The sequence below is a fragment of the Lepidochelys kempii genome, chromosome 7, assembly GCF_965140265.1.
Source record: "Lepidochelys kempii isolate rLepKem1 chromosome 7, rLepKem1.hap2, whole genome shotgun sequence".
In the NCBI taxonomy this organism is placed as follows: Eukaryota; Metazoa; Chordata; order Testudines; family Cheloniidae; genus Lepidochelys; species Lepidochelys kempii.
In genome coordinates, this window is record NC_133262.1 from 95,966,426 (window position 1) to 95,986,407 (window position 19,982).

General features: G+C 40.5%; 1 protein-coding gene and 1 pseudogene across 2 annotated transcripts in view; one reads left to right on the plus strand and one right to left on the minus strand.

Moving 5' to 3' along the window:
- LOC140915356 (heparan sulfate glucosamine 3-O-sulfotransferase 1-like) overlaps positions 1 to 19,982 on the plus strand; it is a 100,617-nt gene that overhangs the window by 37,966 nt on the left and 42,669 nt on the right. The gene's annotated exons all lie outside the window — the stretch shown is intronic.
- LOC140915204 (cyclin-I pseudogene) lies at positions 6,215 to 7,293 on the minus strand (annotated as a pseudogene).

A 19,982-nucleotide genomic window follows, 5' to 3' on the forward strand; every position in this document is an offset into this window, starting at 1 on the left:
TTTTCAGTGCAAGGTATTCCATGGTATATACCCATGCTTAGACGCTCCCCGTGAGTCTTCTCAGGATATGTCTCTGCTACAAACGCTGCCATGGCACAACCCCAGCGCTTCAGCTGTGCTGCGATAGTGTTGGCACTTGGTCTTGTGACAGAAGGGGTTCTTCCACCGCTGTAGTCCCTCAAGAGGGGGTAGCTAGGTTGATGTCAGTCTACTTGTCTAGTGGTGTCTACACCAGGGCCTACATTGCCTTAACTATGTCTCTGAGGGAAGTACATTTTTCACACTTTTGAGTGGCATGGTTAGATCAACCTACATTTTAGGTGTAGACCAGGCCTCGAACACTGCAGTGTGGCATGAGGTGACGTGTCACCTGGACTCCACAAAGCCAGAGAAAATGGCAGCCCCACAGTTACTCTTCAAATTCTACAGAATCTCTTCAACAAAAGCAGTCTGAATAGCCTCACAGCAAGCAGCAGTTTTAGTCCCAGAGCCAATAGCTGGCTGTATCCTCAGGTTCCAGTGAGATAGGGAGCCTGCAGTGTGGATCCAGAGGCACAGGCTGTGGGACGTAGTCCTAATAGCAGACATGTCTTAGTCCTGTATTTGTTCAGCCCCTGAGTCCACAGGACTGTCTTCAGCTCTTCCTATTTGTAACCTTTATCCTAATGAGCTCCAGTTGGCTCAGTTCTCTGATGGTGGGTGTGTGGAACCTGCTAGACTGCTTGCCCTTAAAGGAAATCCTCTGCACTGCTTCAGAGACAGCTACTGAACAAAGCTGTAACTACCTCATTCAGATACCTCTGGGCCCTTCTAAGCGCCCTACCCTCCTTTCCTCTCTGCATCTGTGCAGACAAGATGATTAATTAAAAATCCATGTCTTCTCCCAACTGCATTTCTCCCCTCTTTAGACTAAAGAAAATCAATCTGTGCAGTACTACAAGAATGTGAGTTACATGAGCAGATGGTGTTGAAAACTGACATGACATATTGAGATCCATTACTGTGATAACGAGTCCTGTGCTCCTTGCTAGTGACTAACGTAGACATTGATAGAGACTCGTTTGAAATGAAGAGCTCTGGCAGTAACTGTGACAGCCAATAATCCTTACCTGCTATTCATCCAAGTAAAGAACAGGAAAAAATGCAAGTTTCCTGGGGTGACCTTTTGAAAAGCTAAAATATAGTATGTGTTAAGAGGGTTTTTTTTCGTGATAACTCCAGAATTTAAGTATCTATGCAAGAGAAATCTTGCTGCTAGAAGACTTCAGATAAACTTTCAAGCAAACCTGGTGATTTGTTGCCTTGCATTAAAAACATCAGAGTATCACCTATTTTTCTCTAATTTTCACCTAGTATATATTAAAATCTCATCAGGTATTTTCATATTTTTATCACTTATTTATAAAGATTTATTTATCACTTAATTACAGGCCTTTTGTGCTGACCTGTTTACCCTGTGCTGCTTATATTAATTATATGATTTGAATGATGACATACAAAGGCAGTAGCATTCATAAACCCAAGCAAATGAGTAATTTTGATTACAAAGTTTTGCTTCTAAAATGATTCACTAATATTAAGGATGGTAAAGCATAAGATTTAGGTCAATAAACCTAATAGCTAGACTCTAGATAGTACATAGTAATTTTATTTATATATACATCCATACTTAAAAGCTTTCAAATTAAATTATAGTATCCTAGATAAAGCTAGATGAATGTATCACTTCTGGATTACAGTAACTTATTTTGTGAAGGTTCAGTGTAGGATAAGGTAGGAAAATATAACTTTTTGACATGAAATTATAAAAAACTTACCTGATTGTATATGCTCATCCGGACCGGCTCTGGGCACCAGCAAAGCAAGCACGTGTTTGGTGCAGCACAATTTCAGGGGCGGCATTCCGGCCACCCTTTTTTTTTTTTTTTTTTGCTTGGGGAGGCAAAAAACCTAGAGTTGGCCCTGATGCTTGTTTCTTGGTTTCCATGTACTCTCAAGTTATCTTTTTGTCTCGTCTAGCCTGTAATTATGTATACGGTTATTGCTAGGGTGTGAAAGTGTTCTTGAGAGACTTAGCTAGAATCCCACACAGAAAACCAGGCACAACTGTAAGGATACACTAACTCACAACTGTAACTCTGGTAGACAGACAAGGTGGGGTGAGGTAATATCTTTTATTGGACCAACATCTGTTGGTGAAAGAGATAAGCTTGAAAGAGACTAACAGTAGTTGGTCTCACTCACCTGGTGTCTCTCATCGTCTGGGACCAAAATTGCATATGATTCTCTTGTAATTTTGAAACCTTACAAAATATACGTATCTGTATACTGTATCAATGATAGATGGGTTATCCCTAATACAGTAATCTATAAGGTTAGCAATTTTTTATTTTAAATTTAAAGACTTTTTAATTCAGTACAATGATATGAATAGTGTATACAACAAGTGTCTTGTTAAAAGCTGCTCTGAGAAATCTCTGATGTTTTAACCTCTTCTCATAACTTTGATCTCTGAAACTAACGAATATTAACAATTGTTTTCTGAATTTCTTGCTGCTTTATAATTCTTCCCAAGCAGAAGTATCAAAGGCTGAAAGGAAATCAGTATTCATATAACCTTATGAAAATACTGTTAGTTTCATTGCAGAATACTAAATGTACCATCCATTATGAAGCTATGCTTGTGAAACAGAACTTAATAGACAGCACAAAAAATCAGTTCAAATAATACAAAGGACCTAAGCCAAACCTGCAAAAGCACTGAATTTCCAAATGGAAGTCTGAACTCCAATCTATCTATAGTATTTTGCCAAAGTCTCTCAACAGCGAGTTTTTTTCCATGCTTTCCTCCCGAACTTGCCTTTCACTCCAACCAGAAAATATTCACAATGTTCATGGATAATTTTTGCAATATTAGACCTCAGTCCTGGAATAGATGCGGGTGGAAGATTCCTGTGTCTACATGGAGCCCTACTGTGTGGGTGCCGGATTTGGGCCTTCATGCTACTGCACTTCTGCACAATTTTGCTAAATTCTCAGTTTGCAAATAATGCACCAGGTATCCTTTATAAATATAGTTTGTCTTTAGTGGGGGCCCTGCGTGGTTTTTATTATTATTCATATTTATTACAGTAGTGCCTCCGGCCCAATCAAGAATGGGGCCTTATTGTGCTAGGCACTGTACAGAGTAGTTGACACTCCCTGACCTGAAGAGCTTACAGTCTATTTGACAAGACTGACACAGTGGGGGAAGGGATAGAATGCAAAGCAGAGTGAACAATGTGGTGGCAGCAAACATCCTATTAGTTGCACAGTTTTTTGGGGGTGGGTTTAGTTAGGAAGGGATCAGCTATATGGAAAAAACAGAAGGGAACAGGGTAGGGGAGAACAAGGTAACAAAGCCAGGTGTAGAGTGAAGCAGAGGTGAAGAGACTATGAGGGAGGGGGACAGTTGGATGGCACAGGAATTCATCTGCATTCAGCTTACCGCGTGAGTAAGTCTTAATAGTGCAAAATTTCTCCATGAACATTGCAATATTTTTTATTATGTATTTGAAGAAGAGGGTGGATTGGAGGCATGATAAATCCCACCTTCTGCTTTAAGACTCCTGTAACACCTGGGTGAATTAGAGTAGGGTGTGGGGAGGTCTGGCATTGTTGAATCTAAATATACAAAATGAAGACGGGCAAATACTGCAAACCCCCCCCCACCCCAAAACTGTGATTTGCTGAAATTTTTAAATGATGTGCTTCTTTTGTGCTCCTTGCCTCTTGTGTGTTCACTTTCTGTGAATTACTCCACATAGTAGGCACTACTCCAATAGTGGTCTCATTTCTCTCCTGCTTCTTTGCTCCACAGGGGAGGGAAGAGAGCTTGAGCAAGGGAGGATTCTGTGTCGGTTCTGTTCTACCCCAACCTGACCCACCCCTTACATCGTGTGGGAGGTGGTAGCTGGTGAAGGAGACACCTCTACTGGGATTACACCTACAGAATACTTCTCCCTCTGCAAAGCGAATTCTCCACTGGCCCTTAATGGCCAAAATCCAACCCCTTTGCACCCCTGGATCACACTAGAGAATCTGGTCCAGTGCATGTTGACAGGGTTAGAAAGAGAGAGGTGTTTCGCTTCATTACAAATAGATTGTACCTTATGCTGATAGAAGGTTGCAATTTTCTGAAAACATAGATGTGGAGTAGAAATGTAATTCCATGACTAAATAGCCTCTCCAAAGACCATAGTGATTGAGAACTTGACAGAGACTGTTTCTGCATTTACTGCAGGTAATGAATCTGATGTTTAAAGAAAACATCTTTATTTACAGGCACACAACTACACGTGCTTCTCTCTTCTAACACAGCAGTAGACAAATTTTTCACTTTTTGAATGCTTCTAGGAATATTTTATAGGCAAATAAATACCAACGGTGTACAGTGACTTCACTGTGGGTGGGAAAGTGGCAAATAAACATTAAGCTTGGCGATAAGTATTGAAGATGAACTGTGCACAGTAAAAAATACTTTTCGATAAAGATCTTGTCCATCTAAATATATTCAATAGCTGTGTCCACTTAACTGCTCTAAAATAGCCCACATTGCACAGCTGGTGCCTTAGTAAGGAAAGTTCTTGGTAGTTGGACCTGGATCACATGGGAATTAGACAATCTGAAAATTGTAAAGGCGCCTGCATCTCCTCTTTCAAAGGAAGTAAAAGTGCAGAAAGAAAAGAGTACATGCTTTTGATTTCAGTGTTTCTCTTGCTATTCCTGCAAATAGCTCTGCTTTTAAATTTAGTTTTATGTTATAAATTTCTCATTTTAAGTGAAAATCACTTCTATGCCAAGAACTGGATACCACTCAAGTCCTCACCAATAGGTGCAATTTTGTGCTCTCAGATGAAATTTGCCTTTTATGTGTCAGTTTTAAAAACAAAGGTACATAAAAACTATGAAAACTGCAGTTCATAGATGGCTTTCCTGTGGTCTTCCTGTTATATATATATATATATATATATATTTTTTTTTGCTTGTTTTCTATAGAGCCCACAATGTGCTAGGCACTGTACAAATATTAAAAGTGACAGACCCTTTTGCAAAGAACTCACTGTCTGTATGTTCTTTCTTCATTCTGTGTGAGTGTAGTATTTATTACACATGTGAAAAACTAGTGTTTATGCAAAATTGCTATAAAACTTGCCACCTTATATTAATATTTGTCCATGGTATAGTGTAGATTGGTCTTTTCAGAACAACTCTCTGAAATGCCCAAAGATAGAATGTGTAGCTTGACATACCATTCAGGGAAGTTCCCATTAAGCCTATCACCCCAAATACTTTAATGAGGGAATTATCCCAGCCATGTCGAGATATGAGTGACTCCCCAGGATTGCAAACATGCAGTAGTGCCACTGGGACATGGGTCTTTAAATAGGGGAGGGTTAAATTAGACAGTGAAGTGGAGCTGTACCCAGGTTTCAGGGTCACCTTGCCTTGACCCGAACTCTGCGTTCCAGACACTTCTGCTTGCAGGTAGTGGAAGAATGGACTTAGCCAATGGGGTGAGAGGGCCTGTGCACAGGGGCCCCAGAAAAATGGGTGTCCCTGTGCCCTGATGCTGTTACCTGGCATAAACACTAGGGGGGTAAGCCCCAGGGCCTAGACCCCTTCTGCGGCCCTAGGACTGGAGGACCTCTAGCTTCCTGCTGGGCCTCAGGTTGGAGGAGCTCTCACTCTCCACTGCAGCCATGGTGACAGGACAAAGCTTCTCTGGTCTGGGGCCACAGTGGGGGAGTGTGGGCAGAAAGGAGCAAACAGGTTGCAGGCCACAGTGGGGGGGGATGGAATGGGGCGGGAATGTGAGTGGAACAGGGGCGGGGCTGCGGGGGGAAGGGGCTGAACAGGTTGCGGCCATGGGCAGGGCTGCAGGCAGAAGGGGCAGGAATCCAGGTAGAAGGGATGGGGAGGGGCCCCACACTTGCTCTGGCCCAGGGCCTCACAAAACCTTAATCTGTCTCTGGATGAGCCCTACTCTCTCCTTTCCTCTCTAAAAATATCTACCCACATCACATTTGAGGACACTCAGTGCAGCTCAACTATAGAGGGCACTACTTGAATAGAAGGGAACTTCTTCTGCCACAGAAGTCCAGAAGTAAAGGGGGCCTCCAGATCCAAAACTTTCTCTTCATGTGCAGATGACACCATTCCTAGTGCAGCCACTTCAGAACAAATCTTGGGATAGGACAACATGATGTTTGATTAGAGAAGAACAAAGACTAAAGTCCTTGGAGAATTCTAGCCCTGGGACAGAGGAGGGGTTGAATCTGAATGCTCCTCTGTTACAGGTCACAAGGGTACGCTTGAGGGGACTGTAGACGTATACAGAATTGGGTGGCAGAGCAGACTGCAGAGCGGAAAGGTGACGGGCCACAAGCTCCAGACAGTGGATCAGCTGGGAGCTGTCCATCTGTGCTTTCTGGAGCAATTCAATGATGAGCGAGAGCCAATCAGGAATCAGCTTTTCCAGTTCCAGACTGATGATGGCCAGTGCCAGCATGGAGCCCTTGAACTGCAGCAGCTGGTAACAGGCCATACAATGCAGTAACTGCTTGGTGAGAACAGCCACATGCTGAGATGGGTTCATCTTGGGCAGGACGGTCAGTAACTGAGGCCTGGTTGACACAGCAACTGCATGGAAAATGTGAAGGAAATCCAGTGGCGTAGCCATGTGAAGATCCCAGTACAGTTTATCCAGAATAATCTTTTCCATTCTGCGAATTTCAGCTGGAGAACAGCCGCAAAAACTGTCTCTGGCCAACACCTTCAGTACTGGAACCCTCTCATCTTCCTCAACGGTTTTGGCAGCAAGGAAGAAGCAGCTGATCGCAATACAATTCAAGTATTTTGGACGGGCCTTTACCGTGGCTAAAAACCGGTCCAAGAGACTGACGGCCAGGGCGAGTGTTTCTGGATAAAGGTGGAACTGGTACTTGAGTTTGGCCAGCCACTGAATCACCTCATCCCACTGCGCTGGAGAAATGGCTACATCCTGATTGGGCTGAATTTTGGGCATATGCACTTTCCACATCTGAGCTTCTCTAGAGATTGCTGTCTCCAAGAGGAGAGACAATCTCTGGCTCTCCAGGGACCCCGAAAACTTCATGATAATCCTTGGATCCGCCTACCACCCAACTGGATGCAGCTACCTCCCCCGCGGAGCTGTCGGGTTCCCGGTCGGGGCGGGCCAGCCTCCGGCCCATCAGAACCCCATGCCGGCGGCGCAGGCGCTGCACGCGGCTAGTTTCCCGCCCGGGCCATCTCGGCGGCGGCCGGCAGCGGCAGCGGCGGCGCGGGGCTCACGTCTCCATGGCGGGCGGCTCGCTGTGTGGGGTGAGCGGGAGGGGAGCCCGGCCGGCCGGCCCGCCTGCTGCTGCCGCCGCCGCCGCCCCCGGCCTGCGACGCGCGTCGTGCTGGGGAGGGGCGGGAACAAGGCGGGGAGTGACTAAAGAAAAAACAGGAAAATGGGGTGTGATTTTGTGACGGGGAAGAGGATAACAAATAGCTGAAAATAAAGGGTAAGAGCACAGAAGAGGAGAAGCAGAGACAGACAATCTATATTGTAAGAAATATTTGTCAGTGGTGGGCATGAAAATAGTGCTTCCAGAAAAGCCAATTAAGGTATTGTGAAATGGCTGGTCTAGGGAAAAGTAGGTTGGGGGGGATTTAAAAATTACTGTGGTGAAAAGTAAGGGTAACATAATTAAAGTTAAAGCTGTGCAAACCTGTTTGTGTTATCTCTATGTTGGTTGTGAGTTTCAGTGGTTTGTTTTGGGTCAGAACTGAATTCACAGGCTCTAAGGTTTCAACCAGGTTTTCCAATACCCTAATCGGATTGCAAACCCATAGGCAAGGCTGGTGGTAGAGGAGTTTGCTTTACTCATGTGGGTTTGCTAGAAGTGGGAATAGGTCTCAGCTTTGATTCAGACAGGAAAGTCTGGTGTTAGTGAAAACTCGCTTTCTCCGTGATTTTATTATGCAAGTCAAAATTTAATAATGACAGTTCCTGCTTAACTGGGAGAATTAAAGAAAGTTTTTATGTTCTAGGCAACTACTTGTTACATTTTGGTAGATCCTCCTCCAAACTGGGATCAGTTATAATGCATTCCTCCCTATATCTGTCCTATTATTTTTGAGAAATCAAATTAAAATGGCTTCTGCTGAGTGGACCTTCTTGTTCCTATGGGGCAGTCTTTTTGGCAGACCGGGATACTGAAGGAATACCATGTGCTATTCCTGAAGATGTGTGCTTTAGCACAAAATTCACCAAATCCAACACAGTCAAAAGTCCAGCAGTTCACAGATAGATAATCAGACACTGCAAGCAGTTTCACAAAAAGCTCTGGATAATTTTGTGGGCTAAAACAAATGTTCTACAGCCTTATTTTTAGGCCTTCAATGATTGTAAGTCAAATATTTAGCATAGTAATATTAGAAATGCTTCCAACATGAATTTAAATTTCAGACTTTTTCAGGGGGCTCCCAAAACCCTCCATTCCACACCTACCTCTGGGACTTGAACTTCCAAAAAATTCAGATCTTCCACTGATGTCTCTTCTTTCCCCCTCTCCTGAGTAAATAAACAATGTTTATTACTCCCTTTCCCTGATGATAGTGTGTGTGAACTGACTCCTATCAACAAATGAACTCTAGGGCAAACTTTTCCTTGGTCCAGGCGATCTTGTTAGCAGGAACTATTGACCAAAAGTCCAGAATGAAATGAAATGAATGAATGAATGAATTTTTCTTTTAAAATGCCAAGTATCAATTATTTTTGCTAAAACTGTAGTATACTAGCAGTTTTCCCTAGATCTTTATAATTTTGTTAGTTAAATACATACTATGTTTCTGGTATTAACTGTGTTCATGCAGTATAAATACAAATAGTTAAGAGCATATAATAGTTTTTGTTTCATTTATGTTCATTTGTTTTAATACACATTCTATGGAAGATAACAGTCATAATCAACCAAATATGCATAATTGCTGTAAGCAATCATGGGATGTAACAAATGCAGCATATAAAATTAACTAAATACTTTTCAGAGACAGAATGGCATATTTATCATTTTTGTGACACTTGTTCTTGATTAATCATACTTTACTAAAGAAACTAATTAGCTAACTACAGTATGTGACATGATGTCCCACATGCCCTAAATTTCCAGCTTGATAATTAAGCAGGAAACATACTAGAATGTGGAACTCGTTGAATGCAAATGATGTTTGAACTTTACCATCTTCATGATTTATCACATACTCATTTTAAAAAAATCCCTCCAAATCTACATATTAAAAGTCATGAAGGTTTTGGTTGGAAAAAAGATACTGTGCATACACAATGGTAAGTATTTAAAGCCCAATATCCATTGAACAATCATTGTTTGTTTGAGATTATTTTTGAAGAAAAAACAAAGTAAAGTTTTGCTAAAACCACCTAGCTTCAATTGGTTTCATATTGAAACTGAGATTTTCACATTACTTCCCGTTCCATTCTCCACTTCAGAGATGCAGTCTCCTGATTCACTTCCAATTATGGTTTATCAGGGAACCAGACCTCCTGTTGATTGATTACCTGCCCTGGGGGTACCTGCTAAGTTGCAACAAAAATAAATTTTACAGCTTAACTTACCCATCATGTCCCTGGCCTGCTGAGAGGAAAGTTTAAAAACCCACCTCACCCTGGCCAGTCTGGCAGTGAGGAAAAATTCCTTCCTAGCCCCAACAGGCAACGAGCATGATACCCACTTTATAATGGGACCCCCAAACCTGGTCCCATTATAAATGCAAGGGGGGAGCTTTTATTCCTGTGCAGAATGGCCCCCAGGCTTTGGGGAAGGTATTACAAACTCTCCCACTAAGTGCAGAGGGAGCCGATAGACTTTGCTACAGCTTTGTGGCCTACCTATCAGCTCAGAGTCTTGCTCTTTGCCTCATCAAGACCATGAGGGAGGCTGAATGCCCAAAAAGACGTGTGTGTGGGGTGTACTCCTTTAAAAGGAGCCTAGTGTTTTCTTTTCCCTGATGGTGCAGACCTCTGTGGCCATGGGGCAGAGGCTTCCAGTGATTTCAGTACCCATTGCTATGACTGACCATTTATACAGCATTTTGATTGTTTTATTCCTGAAAGAAAAGAGTTTTAGTTTCCACGTTCAGATTTTGCCTTGTGTTACAAATGTTTGGGGGTATTGCCTCGGGAATTAGTGAGGCAACTGTCTGAGAATTTCAGAGTAACAGCCGTGTTAGTCTGTATTCGCAAAAAGAAAAGGAGTACTTGTGGCACCTTAGAGACTAACCAATTTATTTGAGCATAAGCTTTCGTGAGCTACAGCTCACTTCATCGGATGCGCATCCGATGAAGTGAGCTGTAGCTCACAAAAGCTTATGCTCAAATAAATTGGTTAGTCTCTAAGGTGCCACAAGTACTCCTTTTCTTTCTCTCTGAGAATGTTTCAAGTCTGTGCACTTTCCTTGTACTAGGCCATTGTGGCAGGTGAAGACTGCAGTTTCTTTCTATATGCCAGTCACTGGCTGCATGCCATCAATGTTCCAGGTCAATTAATGTTTTATTAATCGTAAATATTCACAGAGGCTCAGCCAGGTACATTTTAAAAAATAACAATGGCATGAATTATATATCTGTGTTTAAGAATTTCAAAGCAATAGTTCACAATGGATATATTAAATCTAGTAGAACCAAAGCAGATGCGCTTTTGTGGCTCTCTTTGGTTAGTTTTACCAGATGAAACTTTTTAATGCACTATAACTCATTTTGCAAGACTTGTCATGCCAGGTCTTGACTGCCTTTTTAATCATGCGATCTGGATATAATTCTTCATTTAAATATATTCCATGGCCTCTCCAGACATTTTTTTGCAGTTTAACCTCATATACAGTTTTTTTTTTTAAATAATAATAAGCCCAAAGGGTAAGGAAAGAACTAAATTTAAAATTAAATCGTTCATATTTTTTACTAATTATCTTCTTGCTATATAGTCTGTCAAGTGGATCTTTAGTTTGTTACTAATAGAGAAATTCTATTCAAGCTTTAAGATAAAATATTTTAAAGAATTTCTTTATTTCAAAAGCAGGCTTACAATAAATATTTTCCCACCAGAATTGTACCATAAAACACTCTAGGAATTGTAAATTTTAATACCAGCTGATGACATCTGAACAGAAAAGCTAAAAAATTATCTTGCCATCTCTAGTATTCAAACTAAAATCAAGACTAATTAAGCCAGTGTGGTGTTGTAAAGCAGTTGTTTTCTTAAAACAATCTACTGCAGTAAGTCAAGTTATGTTTGCTATTCACTGACTTGCTATTTGATAACACTTCCTTGGTTTTGGTATATACCCCTTATTCACTTATAGCAAATGGCTGCTGCTCTCATTATTACCATATTTGCATTAATACAGCTTAGACCCAGAGTGCGTAGGGAGAGACGGTCAGGAACCTGCTGCTTCCACTGTCCCCACTCTATATCTCCAGTGTTGCTGGAGTCAATCCTTATTTTATTCAGGTTTTTATATCATTCTCATCACCACAGTATCTGAGCACCGTTCAGCAGTGCATTAAGCAACATGACTCATATCAGTTGCAGTGAAACCCACTCTTGTGGTGGTGTTTTTTATCTCACTATATTTGTTGTTTTTCTTAAAGCCTCAGCTCCTGGAATCTTATGATTATGTAAAAAATTTCAGCTTTCATTTAGGAAAACTAAATAAAGTTTCAAGTACTTGTTGCAGAGAAAAGTTTAAAATTTTGAACCCAAGCATTAAAAACTGGAAGGCATACAAAAAGAACCTAAAATGCTGAGTGAGAGTGTGTGTGTGTGTGTGTGTGTGTGTGTGTAAAAATAATTATTTGTTTATTTTGATCTCACGATTACTATTGGGCCTGATTTGTGAACATAGTGGACAAGCGTGTTTTTTGAAGGCCTCTTTTTCTGTCAACCTCCAAGTCCCGTGTCGTTCCCTCCCTCCCCCCCGGGATGATGCCAAGCTGTTTCTGGGGAATCCTTCCCTGTGAGGAATGGGGTTGGCGTTAAATAAGTAGCCGCCTTACAATTGTCTGTAGTATTGCTACAGCTTAACCAGCCTTTCCTGAAAAGGGTTCTGCTAATAGTTTGTATTATTATTGTATTATTATTATTATTATTTGTTGTATTATTAATAGTATTGTAAACATTGTAAGGAGAGTGGTCACTTTAGATAAGCTATTACCAGCAGGAGAGTGGGGTGGGAGGAGGTATTTTTTCATGCTTTGTGTGTATATAATGTCTTCTGCAATTTCCACAGTATGCATCCGATGAGGTGAGCTGTAGCTCACGAAAGCTCATGCTCAAATAAATTGGTTAGTCTCTAAGGTGCCACAAGTCCTCCTTTTCTTTTTGCTAATAGTTTAATCTTCAGGTTACCTTCACAAATGAAACAAATGATCCTTGCTCAGCTGTCAAATACTGCAGACTCCTGGCTCATACAACCTTGGATATTATGTTTCAATTGGGATTCATTGGGAATGGCTTTTGTTTCTGTTTCTTTATGTGAATAGCACTGACTGTATAAAACCTACAGTAGTTGATTGTTTGTATTAGCTCTCACCTGGGAGCCTCAGTCAGGGACCAAGACCCCTTTGTGCAAGGTGCTGTATAAATAAATAACAAAAAGACAGTTTCTGCCCCAGAGAGTTTACAACCTAAGTATAAGCCAAGAGACGACACATTCATATAGACAAACAAAGGAGTATAAGGAAACACTGAGACAATATTGGTCAGCATGATAGGCAGGGCTCTAACCAGGCTGGGGCGAGTGGGGCAGCCACCCAGGACACAAAGCCGCAGGGGTGGAAAAAGGGGGCCAGAGATGACAGGGGGGGGACGGGTATGGGGGGGTATCACATTATGCCCCCCTTCCGGTTTTTTTTGGTTGCGTCCCTAACCCAGACAGGGTGGGTGGCCTGCTGAGGTAAGTCAGGGGGTGGAGGTGGCACTCCCTTCCTGAGCCCCACTGTGTGGGGCTGGCTGGATCAAGCCTCCCTAAACATTACTCAGGGGTACATCCCACAGTTGGAAAACCTCTGTGGGGTGGTCACATGCCCCCGTACATGTGCCCCAACCCACTATCAACAGTTATGTGTCGCTTCTGAACAGGGCAGAAAAATTATGGGGAAAAAACAGTACGGGGTGCAATTATGCTTGCTCGCTGCAGGCGCTAAAATGCCTAGTTGCGGCTTTGATGATAGGCAGGGATCTTAGCATATCCACAGCTTATCTGCTGTCAAGTTTTTTGTAGGCATCACAACAAAGGAGAGTTTTAAGGAGAGTTTTGAAGCAGGATAATAAGGTTGCTTGGCGGATATTTATGGGGAGCTCCTCCCAAGCATGAGGGGCAGCACGAGAGAAACATGAAGTGCTTATTTGAAAACTTACTAAATGAGCAGTGGAGGCTGGTATCATGGGCGGCAAGAGTCAACATTTCAATAGTGAACGTGAGATGATAGGGCAGGGATAGGCTTTCAAGGGTCTTGAAAGTGAAGACAAGCAAGGAAAGACAGAGCAGGCCTTTGGCTAAAAGTTGTGTTTGATAAGTTCAAAGATTTTGAAGCTTTCTTTCTTTAAAGAATTGACTGTGTTAACACTAAAGTTCCAGGAGAAAAAACTCCTTCCTTGTACTATGTTACAGTTCAGCAAAAAAAGTCATCCAGTGTGTGCATTAAGCTGTTACAGACTCTTTTAAGTTGCAGGTTTCAGAGTAACAGCCGTGTTAGTCTGTATTCGCAAAAAGAAAAGGAGTACTTGTGGCACCTTAGAGACTAACCAATTTATTTGAGCATGAGCTTTCATGAGCTACAGCTCACCGATGAAGTGAGCTGTAGCTCACGAAAGCTCATGCTCAAATAAATTGGTTAGTCTCTAAGGTGCCACAAGTACTCCTTTTCTTTTTAAGTTGCAGTGACTATAGAATCCAAACAGTCTATTTACAGATTGGAGCCTTCAGAGGGTACATCTGATATTTTTTTCTCTTTTGTGGATAGAGTTGAAATTCACCTTGAATGGCTACTGCCATGCTTAATTAACAAGCACCTCATGAGAGAAACTGCTTCTCCACCAACTGTGACCAGCAGGTATCGACAAGAAAGCCATGCAAACTCTACAAACGTTAGCTAGTGTGCTTAAAACAGCAGGAAAAAATGTGCTTAGCGTCCCAGAGTTATTCAGCTTTATTTACTGGACAGCAGCTTTTACTGGAGATGTGGGTACAGGACTGGTGAGTGTGCTAAACTCTATTGCTAATGCTCTAGCTGTTTTTTACAAGAAAATCGTATCAGCGCTGTATAGTCAATACTTAATTAAATTAAAAATAATTTATTGGAAAGAACCCTAAAAATGTAAAGAAGTGTCATTTAAACATTTTTCAAAAGGTTTTCTGATCATCTGGCAATTTTTCACCTCTTTTTCGGGCATTAGCACTGAAGCCTTGGAACAATCACTTTCCCATAACAGCAAGGTTCTTTGCAGCCTACCACTATTAACATTTTAACTGGCCTGTTAAAACTTTCTCAGAGACAAAAAAAAAAAAAATCTTGTTTCTTATGGTAGAAGCACTAGAATCCAATAGTGATTAAATAGAATGAACTGTGCCTGTAAATAAACTTCGGCTGATAACTGTAAAATTATGCTGATTTTTATATGGTTTGTACAGACTATAATCTACGTACTAATGACAGACAAAAAGCAACACATCTTATATTTCCAAACTGTGTTTATTAAGATAGAGTCTTTTCTGTACCTGCTTAAATCCTAACTATGTTGGAGACAAAATTCTGTGAGTGATGAGGCTGCAGAACTGTAGCAGAGTGTGGGCCTGATTTGAAGAAATAGGCAGTAGGTGTCTCCAGTTTGGTCCTTATAAAAAGAGGCAGCCAAAATTATTCGATATTTGTGAAAAAATTGGCCTAAATTTCCATCCTGTCAGAGTCTTGAAATCTAATTCAAAGGTATTTCTAAATGCTCTTAAAGAAGACTATGTATGATCTTGATCCTTCATGGTACTGAGCACTCTAGCTCATCAAGCAAGCATTTAAACATGTGCTTTACTTTAAGCATATGAGTAATTCCACTAAATTCATTGTACTACCAGCACATGTAAAGTTAAGCATGAGTCTGGAGTGCTTAGAACTTGCAGGATCCAGCCCCAAATGTCAAACACAACTTTTTCTAAGCCAAAATATTCTAATCCTTGATTTCAGAAGATTTACAATCCTAAGAAGAGATGTTAGGAAATACATTCTGATGTAGAAATATTTTTGTAAAATTTTTTCATATGACAGCTTGTTAACGGATTAATTTTACTGTAACAAAATAATGTCCCAATTCAGGAAAGCATTTTAGGACTTAAGTACTTGCTTCTTACCTCAATAGAACTTAAGCGTGTGCTTAAGAGCTGTCCTCCTGAATTTCTGCCTAACTGTGGTTCAGAGCTAGGTAGAAACAGAAATATGGATCTAAAAAATGAGAGGAGTGTGCTTTTTTAAAATTGCTTTAGATTACTATCTCGAAACAGCAGTATTCAGGGACATGTGTTTGAGATTTTTGTTATTCATTGTAGTCTTTTTTTATTTTATTTTATTTTATTTTATTACCACCTCATACTATTGGGGGGTAAATATTCATGCTGAATAACATATTCAGTTCAGCACCCTCTTCTACATTCTTAGCATCAGCACCCTGCAAGAGAATATTATAGTCTAGTTTTAAACAGCATGAACAATCCCATAAGCAGTATGATGTTCTTTATAAAGATGCAAACTACTGACATTTTAATACTGTCAAACAAAGACTACACTCCGACATTTTAAGAGGAAAGCTATTGAATACTTTTATTGTTTCTACCTATTAAAGTACATTGAATCTTTTATTAGTATTATTTATTATTAGAGATGGTCTTCATTTTTAGGCAAGCTTTATTTTTATGATAGACTACTATATTTAATAGCTTGTTTCTCTAGTTGTATTTGTTTGGTGCATCTCAATCTTTTAAAGTTGGAAAATTTTAGTCAAATTTACCAATGAACCATGTTCAGTAATTTACTGCTAATTAGATGCAAAATGTGAATTGCATTACTTGAAATAATACAATAGTTTAATTTAGGGAACTGTGTAATCCTGTTTAATTAACAGCAAGTGAACTTTAATTAGGGGTTTTTTTTTTCAATGCAGGTGAGGATTTCTTGCATAGGATAAGTGAAGAAGCAATCTACAAAGATTTGTTTTTCTTAATGTTAATTATAGTGTGAATAAAAGTTGAACCTTCCACGTGTCCCATTTATATTTGGCAGAAATGTTGAGCAGGTTTAAAGAGATTGTCTGAGTTTGGGAAGGAGGATTACAGAAATCCCTGTGGGGATTTATTATACAATTTCCCAGAAGATGTTTGAAGACATGATATTTAATCCTTTCCCCCTCGCCTGCAACCAGGAAAACCCAGTTACTGAATTAGAGTAAATCTGCTTCCAACTATACAGCTGGTGTAGCAAAAAGTATAGTATACCCCTGGGAGGCTAAAGAAAATTACACTTACAGTTGTTTTCTGTAGTATTTATCTTCAGGTCTTTATGATTTGTGATTCAGAATCCAGAGATTGGTTTCAATATGCTTATGCTAATATACAGTCAGTTTCAGCTTTATGAAAAGCAAGGTTCACTATCTGAAAAGCCCTGTACAAGAAACATTATAGAATTCATACAGAAACAAAATGATCAGAACATAAAATCGTAAAGTATCTTACATTACTGGGAACATTATACAAAAGTTCTGAGTAAGACTGAAACATCAAACCAGGGGCTGAATATAAGGAAAGCTCTATACCCTGGATGAGTAGAGGATAGAAGCAAAATTCCCTTTGTTAAATATTAACATTCAAATCCTCTATAGTGAGCCGAATCCTGAGGTGAAATCCTGGCCTCAATGAAGTCAATGGCAAAGCTTCCATTAATTTCAGTGGGGCTAGGATTTCACTTCTGTTGTATTGACTGCATTGTTCAAAAACACAAGCAGTGTGAAGCAAAGTTCGTTGGTGTCTGGGGAGCACAGGAGAGGATAAAACCCTCTCCCTGCTCTGGGATAGTTGTTGCAGCCTTGGGCATCAAGAGACTGCATAACTAGATCACTACTTCTCGTAGGGGCTGGCTAGTGAAGCCTGTGAGTCAGGGGAGTCAACCATGTGGAACGTGAACTGGATCTGGCTCACTTGGTACATTTATTTGGCCCACCAAGAATATTTTGATGTTCCTAGCCCTCATGGTTGAGAACAATACCTTTCACATATGAACCGAGAGTAAACTGATACCGTGATGTTTCCAGAGTCTGTGGACAGCTTCAAACAGTGGCAGAGGTGTGAGCTCTTCTGTACCCTGTTAATCTCATTGCAGTGTTAACTCAATGATGACACTTCATTGTGTCTGTTAGAGCTGAGCTGAAAACAGAATTTCCCTCCCATGAAAAATTAATATTTTTTGGTAACATTTTCATTGCAAAATGGGACAAAAGTCAAAAATTTAAAATTTTTCACCAGAGGAAACATTCTAAAAAATTCTCTTTCAGGTGAACAAAAACAGAATTGTTGGGCTTGCTCCTGGCCCCAGGACTTCCCAGGCTGCCTGACTCCCCAGGCTGCCTTACTCCCAATGAGGTGTCTGTCAAAAGTGTCAAATCTGCATTTTTTTGGAGCTGAAATTTTGCATGCTGCATGTGTGTCTCCAGCTGAGCTGTTTGGAAAGATTCTGCTAAAAGTGGTTCAGCTGTTTCCAAGAATGAGGTTAGGAAAAAGGTAGCTCATGTTAAAAAAATTCAATTCAGAAGCTCTACCCTCCATGCTTTTGAAGGGGCTATGGGAGGTGAAGGCAGTGGTGCCCCAAAGAAACATAGAGACTGAGGACTCCTCCTGGGTTCAATTCCAGGATCTGTAGGGGGTATGCGTAGAGGTTTGCTGAGGTCTAATTCTTAACCCCAACCTGAACTTGACTAGACCACAGCCAATCCGAATCTGACCTGAGCCCGATAGTGTTGAGAAAAATCATGCCTGACATGATCCCTCCAAACCCAACACTTGTAATCGGGTCCCATGGGGCTCTGCCTGGTTGAAGGTTCTAGTCAGAGTACTTGTCGCTATACTGTAGTGGTGGGGTTTATTAATCTAATGTCAGAAACTTTTAGGCCCTGCTCCAGAGCATATGGAACTCAATGGAAAGAGGCTCGTTGAGTTCAATGGGCTTTGCATCAGGCCCTTTTTGCGCAAATACTACTTAAATCTCAACAAGAGCCTAACTTTTCAGTCTGTGGCACCTGTCAGGCATAGCAGCAGTTAAATGGAACCACTTTGCTCATCTTTCACCATGAAATCCTTTAAGATGGAAGAGACCCCTAGGGAATTATGCCAGTCCATTTCTCTGTATTTCAGAGGGACTGATTTCATTAGTTCTGAAATATCCCTAATAGATGGCTGTTTCAGCAAGTCTTGAATACCTCTAATGATGATGATCTTCCTTAAACAGCTTGTAAATTTCAGCCAGAAGCTCCACTGCTTTGATAAACAAGAGGGCTGCAACCAACCTGTATAGGGAAATACAACTGGTTTTCCTACAAACCTGTTGAATTAACTAACAACCTCCTTATGTTTTGTAACCACCTCCCTATGTTTGTTTTCCTCCCAGACAGGCTGGGTCAGTATAAAGAAGGTGAATCTCTCTTCTAGAGCCAGGCTCTTCTCCTTTACTTTACATGAGCCCAGCCACTTGTTCTGCCGATCAGCTATTGTTTAGTTATACCATGGGTTTAATTAATGCTGCAGAAAAGTTATGGGCCTTGCAAAATGAGGGATAGAAAACACTGATATTCCTTTCCAGCTTTCATCTATGGAATGTGCCAGAAATGTATGGCAGAGGGAAAAGGTTGCTGAAATAGATTTCATTCTAGAAAACCTGAAAGTGTTGATAGATGTAAATAATCGTTTATCTCTTTAATGCTCAACAGTATATCTAGTACGTCTGAGAAACTTGCTCCTGAAGTGCAGTTAGCATCTCAAGTTAATGAATGTTCTGTTGAAAACTACTGCTAAGGAACTTGTATGTTTCAACTGATGTGAGAGTATCTAAAAAGTCCCTCTTGAAATGCTTTGAAATTAATACTTCTATTTAGGTGAATGGAAGCCATTACTGCTACCATCTATTTTTATGACTGATCATGTTTTAATTTATTCCCTGTATCTTTTCACATGATTGTTTTCTGTAGTTTGTCAAATATCAGCTGCTGTCATTTGTTGTTAAATTTTATGAAATATTTTGGAATGCAGTTTGTATAAGACTATAAAGAAGAGTTGTATTGTACGTATCACTGTTTGACTTACTGGGACAATGCTGCTCTGGCTACTATGGAGAAGTCTACTTGGACAGCAGGAATAACTACAAATAGGGCTGGTCAAAACATTTTCATCAACTGCATAATGACAAAAAAAATTGGGCTTTCAACTAAATGAAAAGTGTCTAATTTAATTTTTTTGATGAATATCAGAATTCTTCATGGAAAGCATTTTGCTCAAAAAATTAAACCTCAGTTTTCAATATTTTGATGAAAAGTCAGAATTTTCCATGGAAGCAAAACTCCATTTTTCTGACCAGTTCTAATTACCCATGGGTTTTGTTTTCTTTAAATGAAGACTTTGTTTGTTTTTCATATAACATCATATTTTTTAATCAAATGCAGAAAGGACCCATATTCCGGGATGCATGATTTACTTATCTTATTTCCCACTGGCCTTGATATTAAGGTCTTGGTTTCTTTAAAGGGCATGCAATACTTTAACTTTCTCCATTAATTTGCTGCTACTTTATACCTTCTGTCTCCTCACTACATCTTTAGTCTGTGAACCACAGT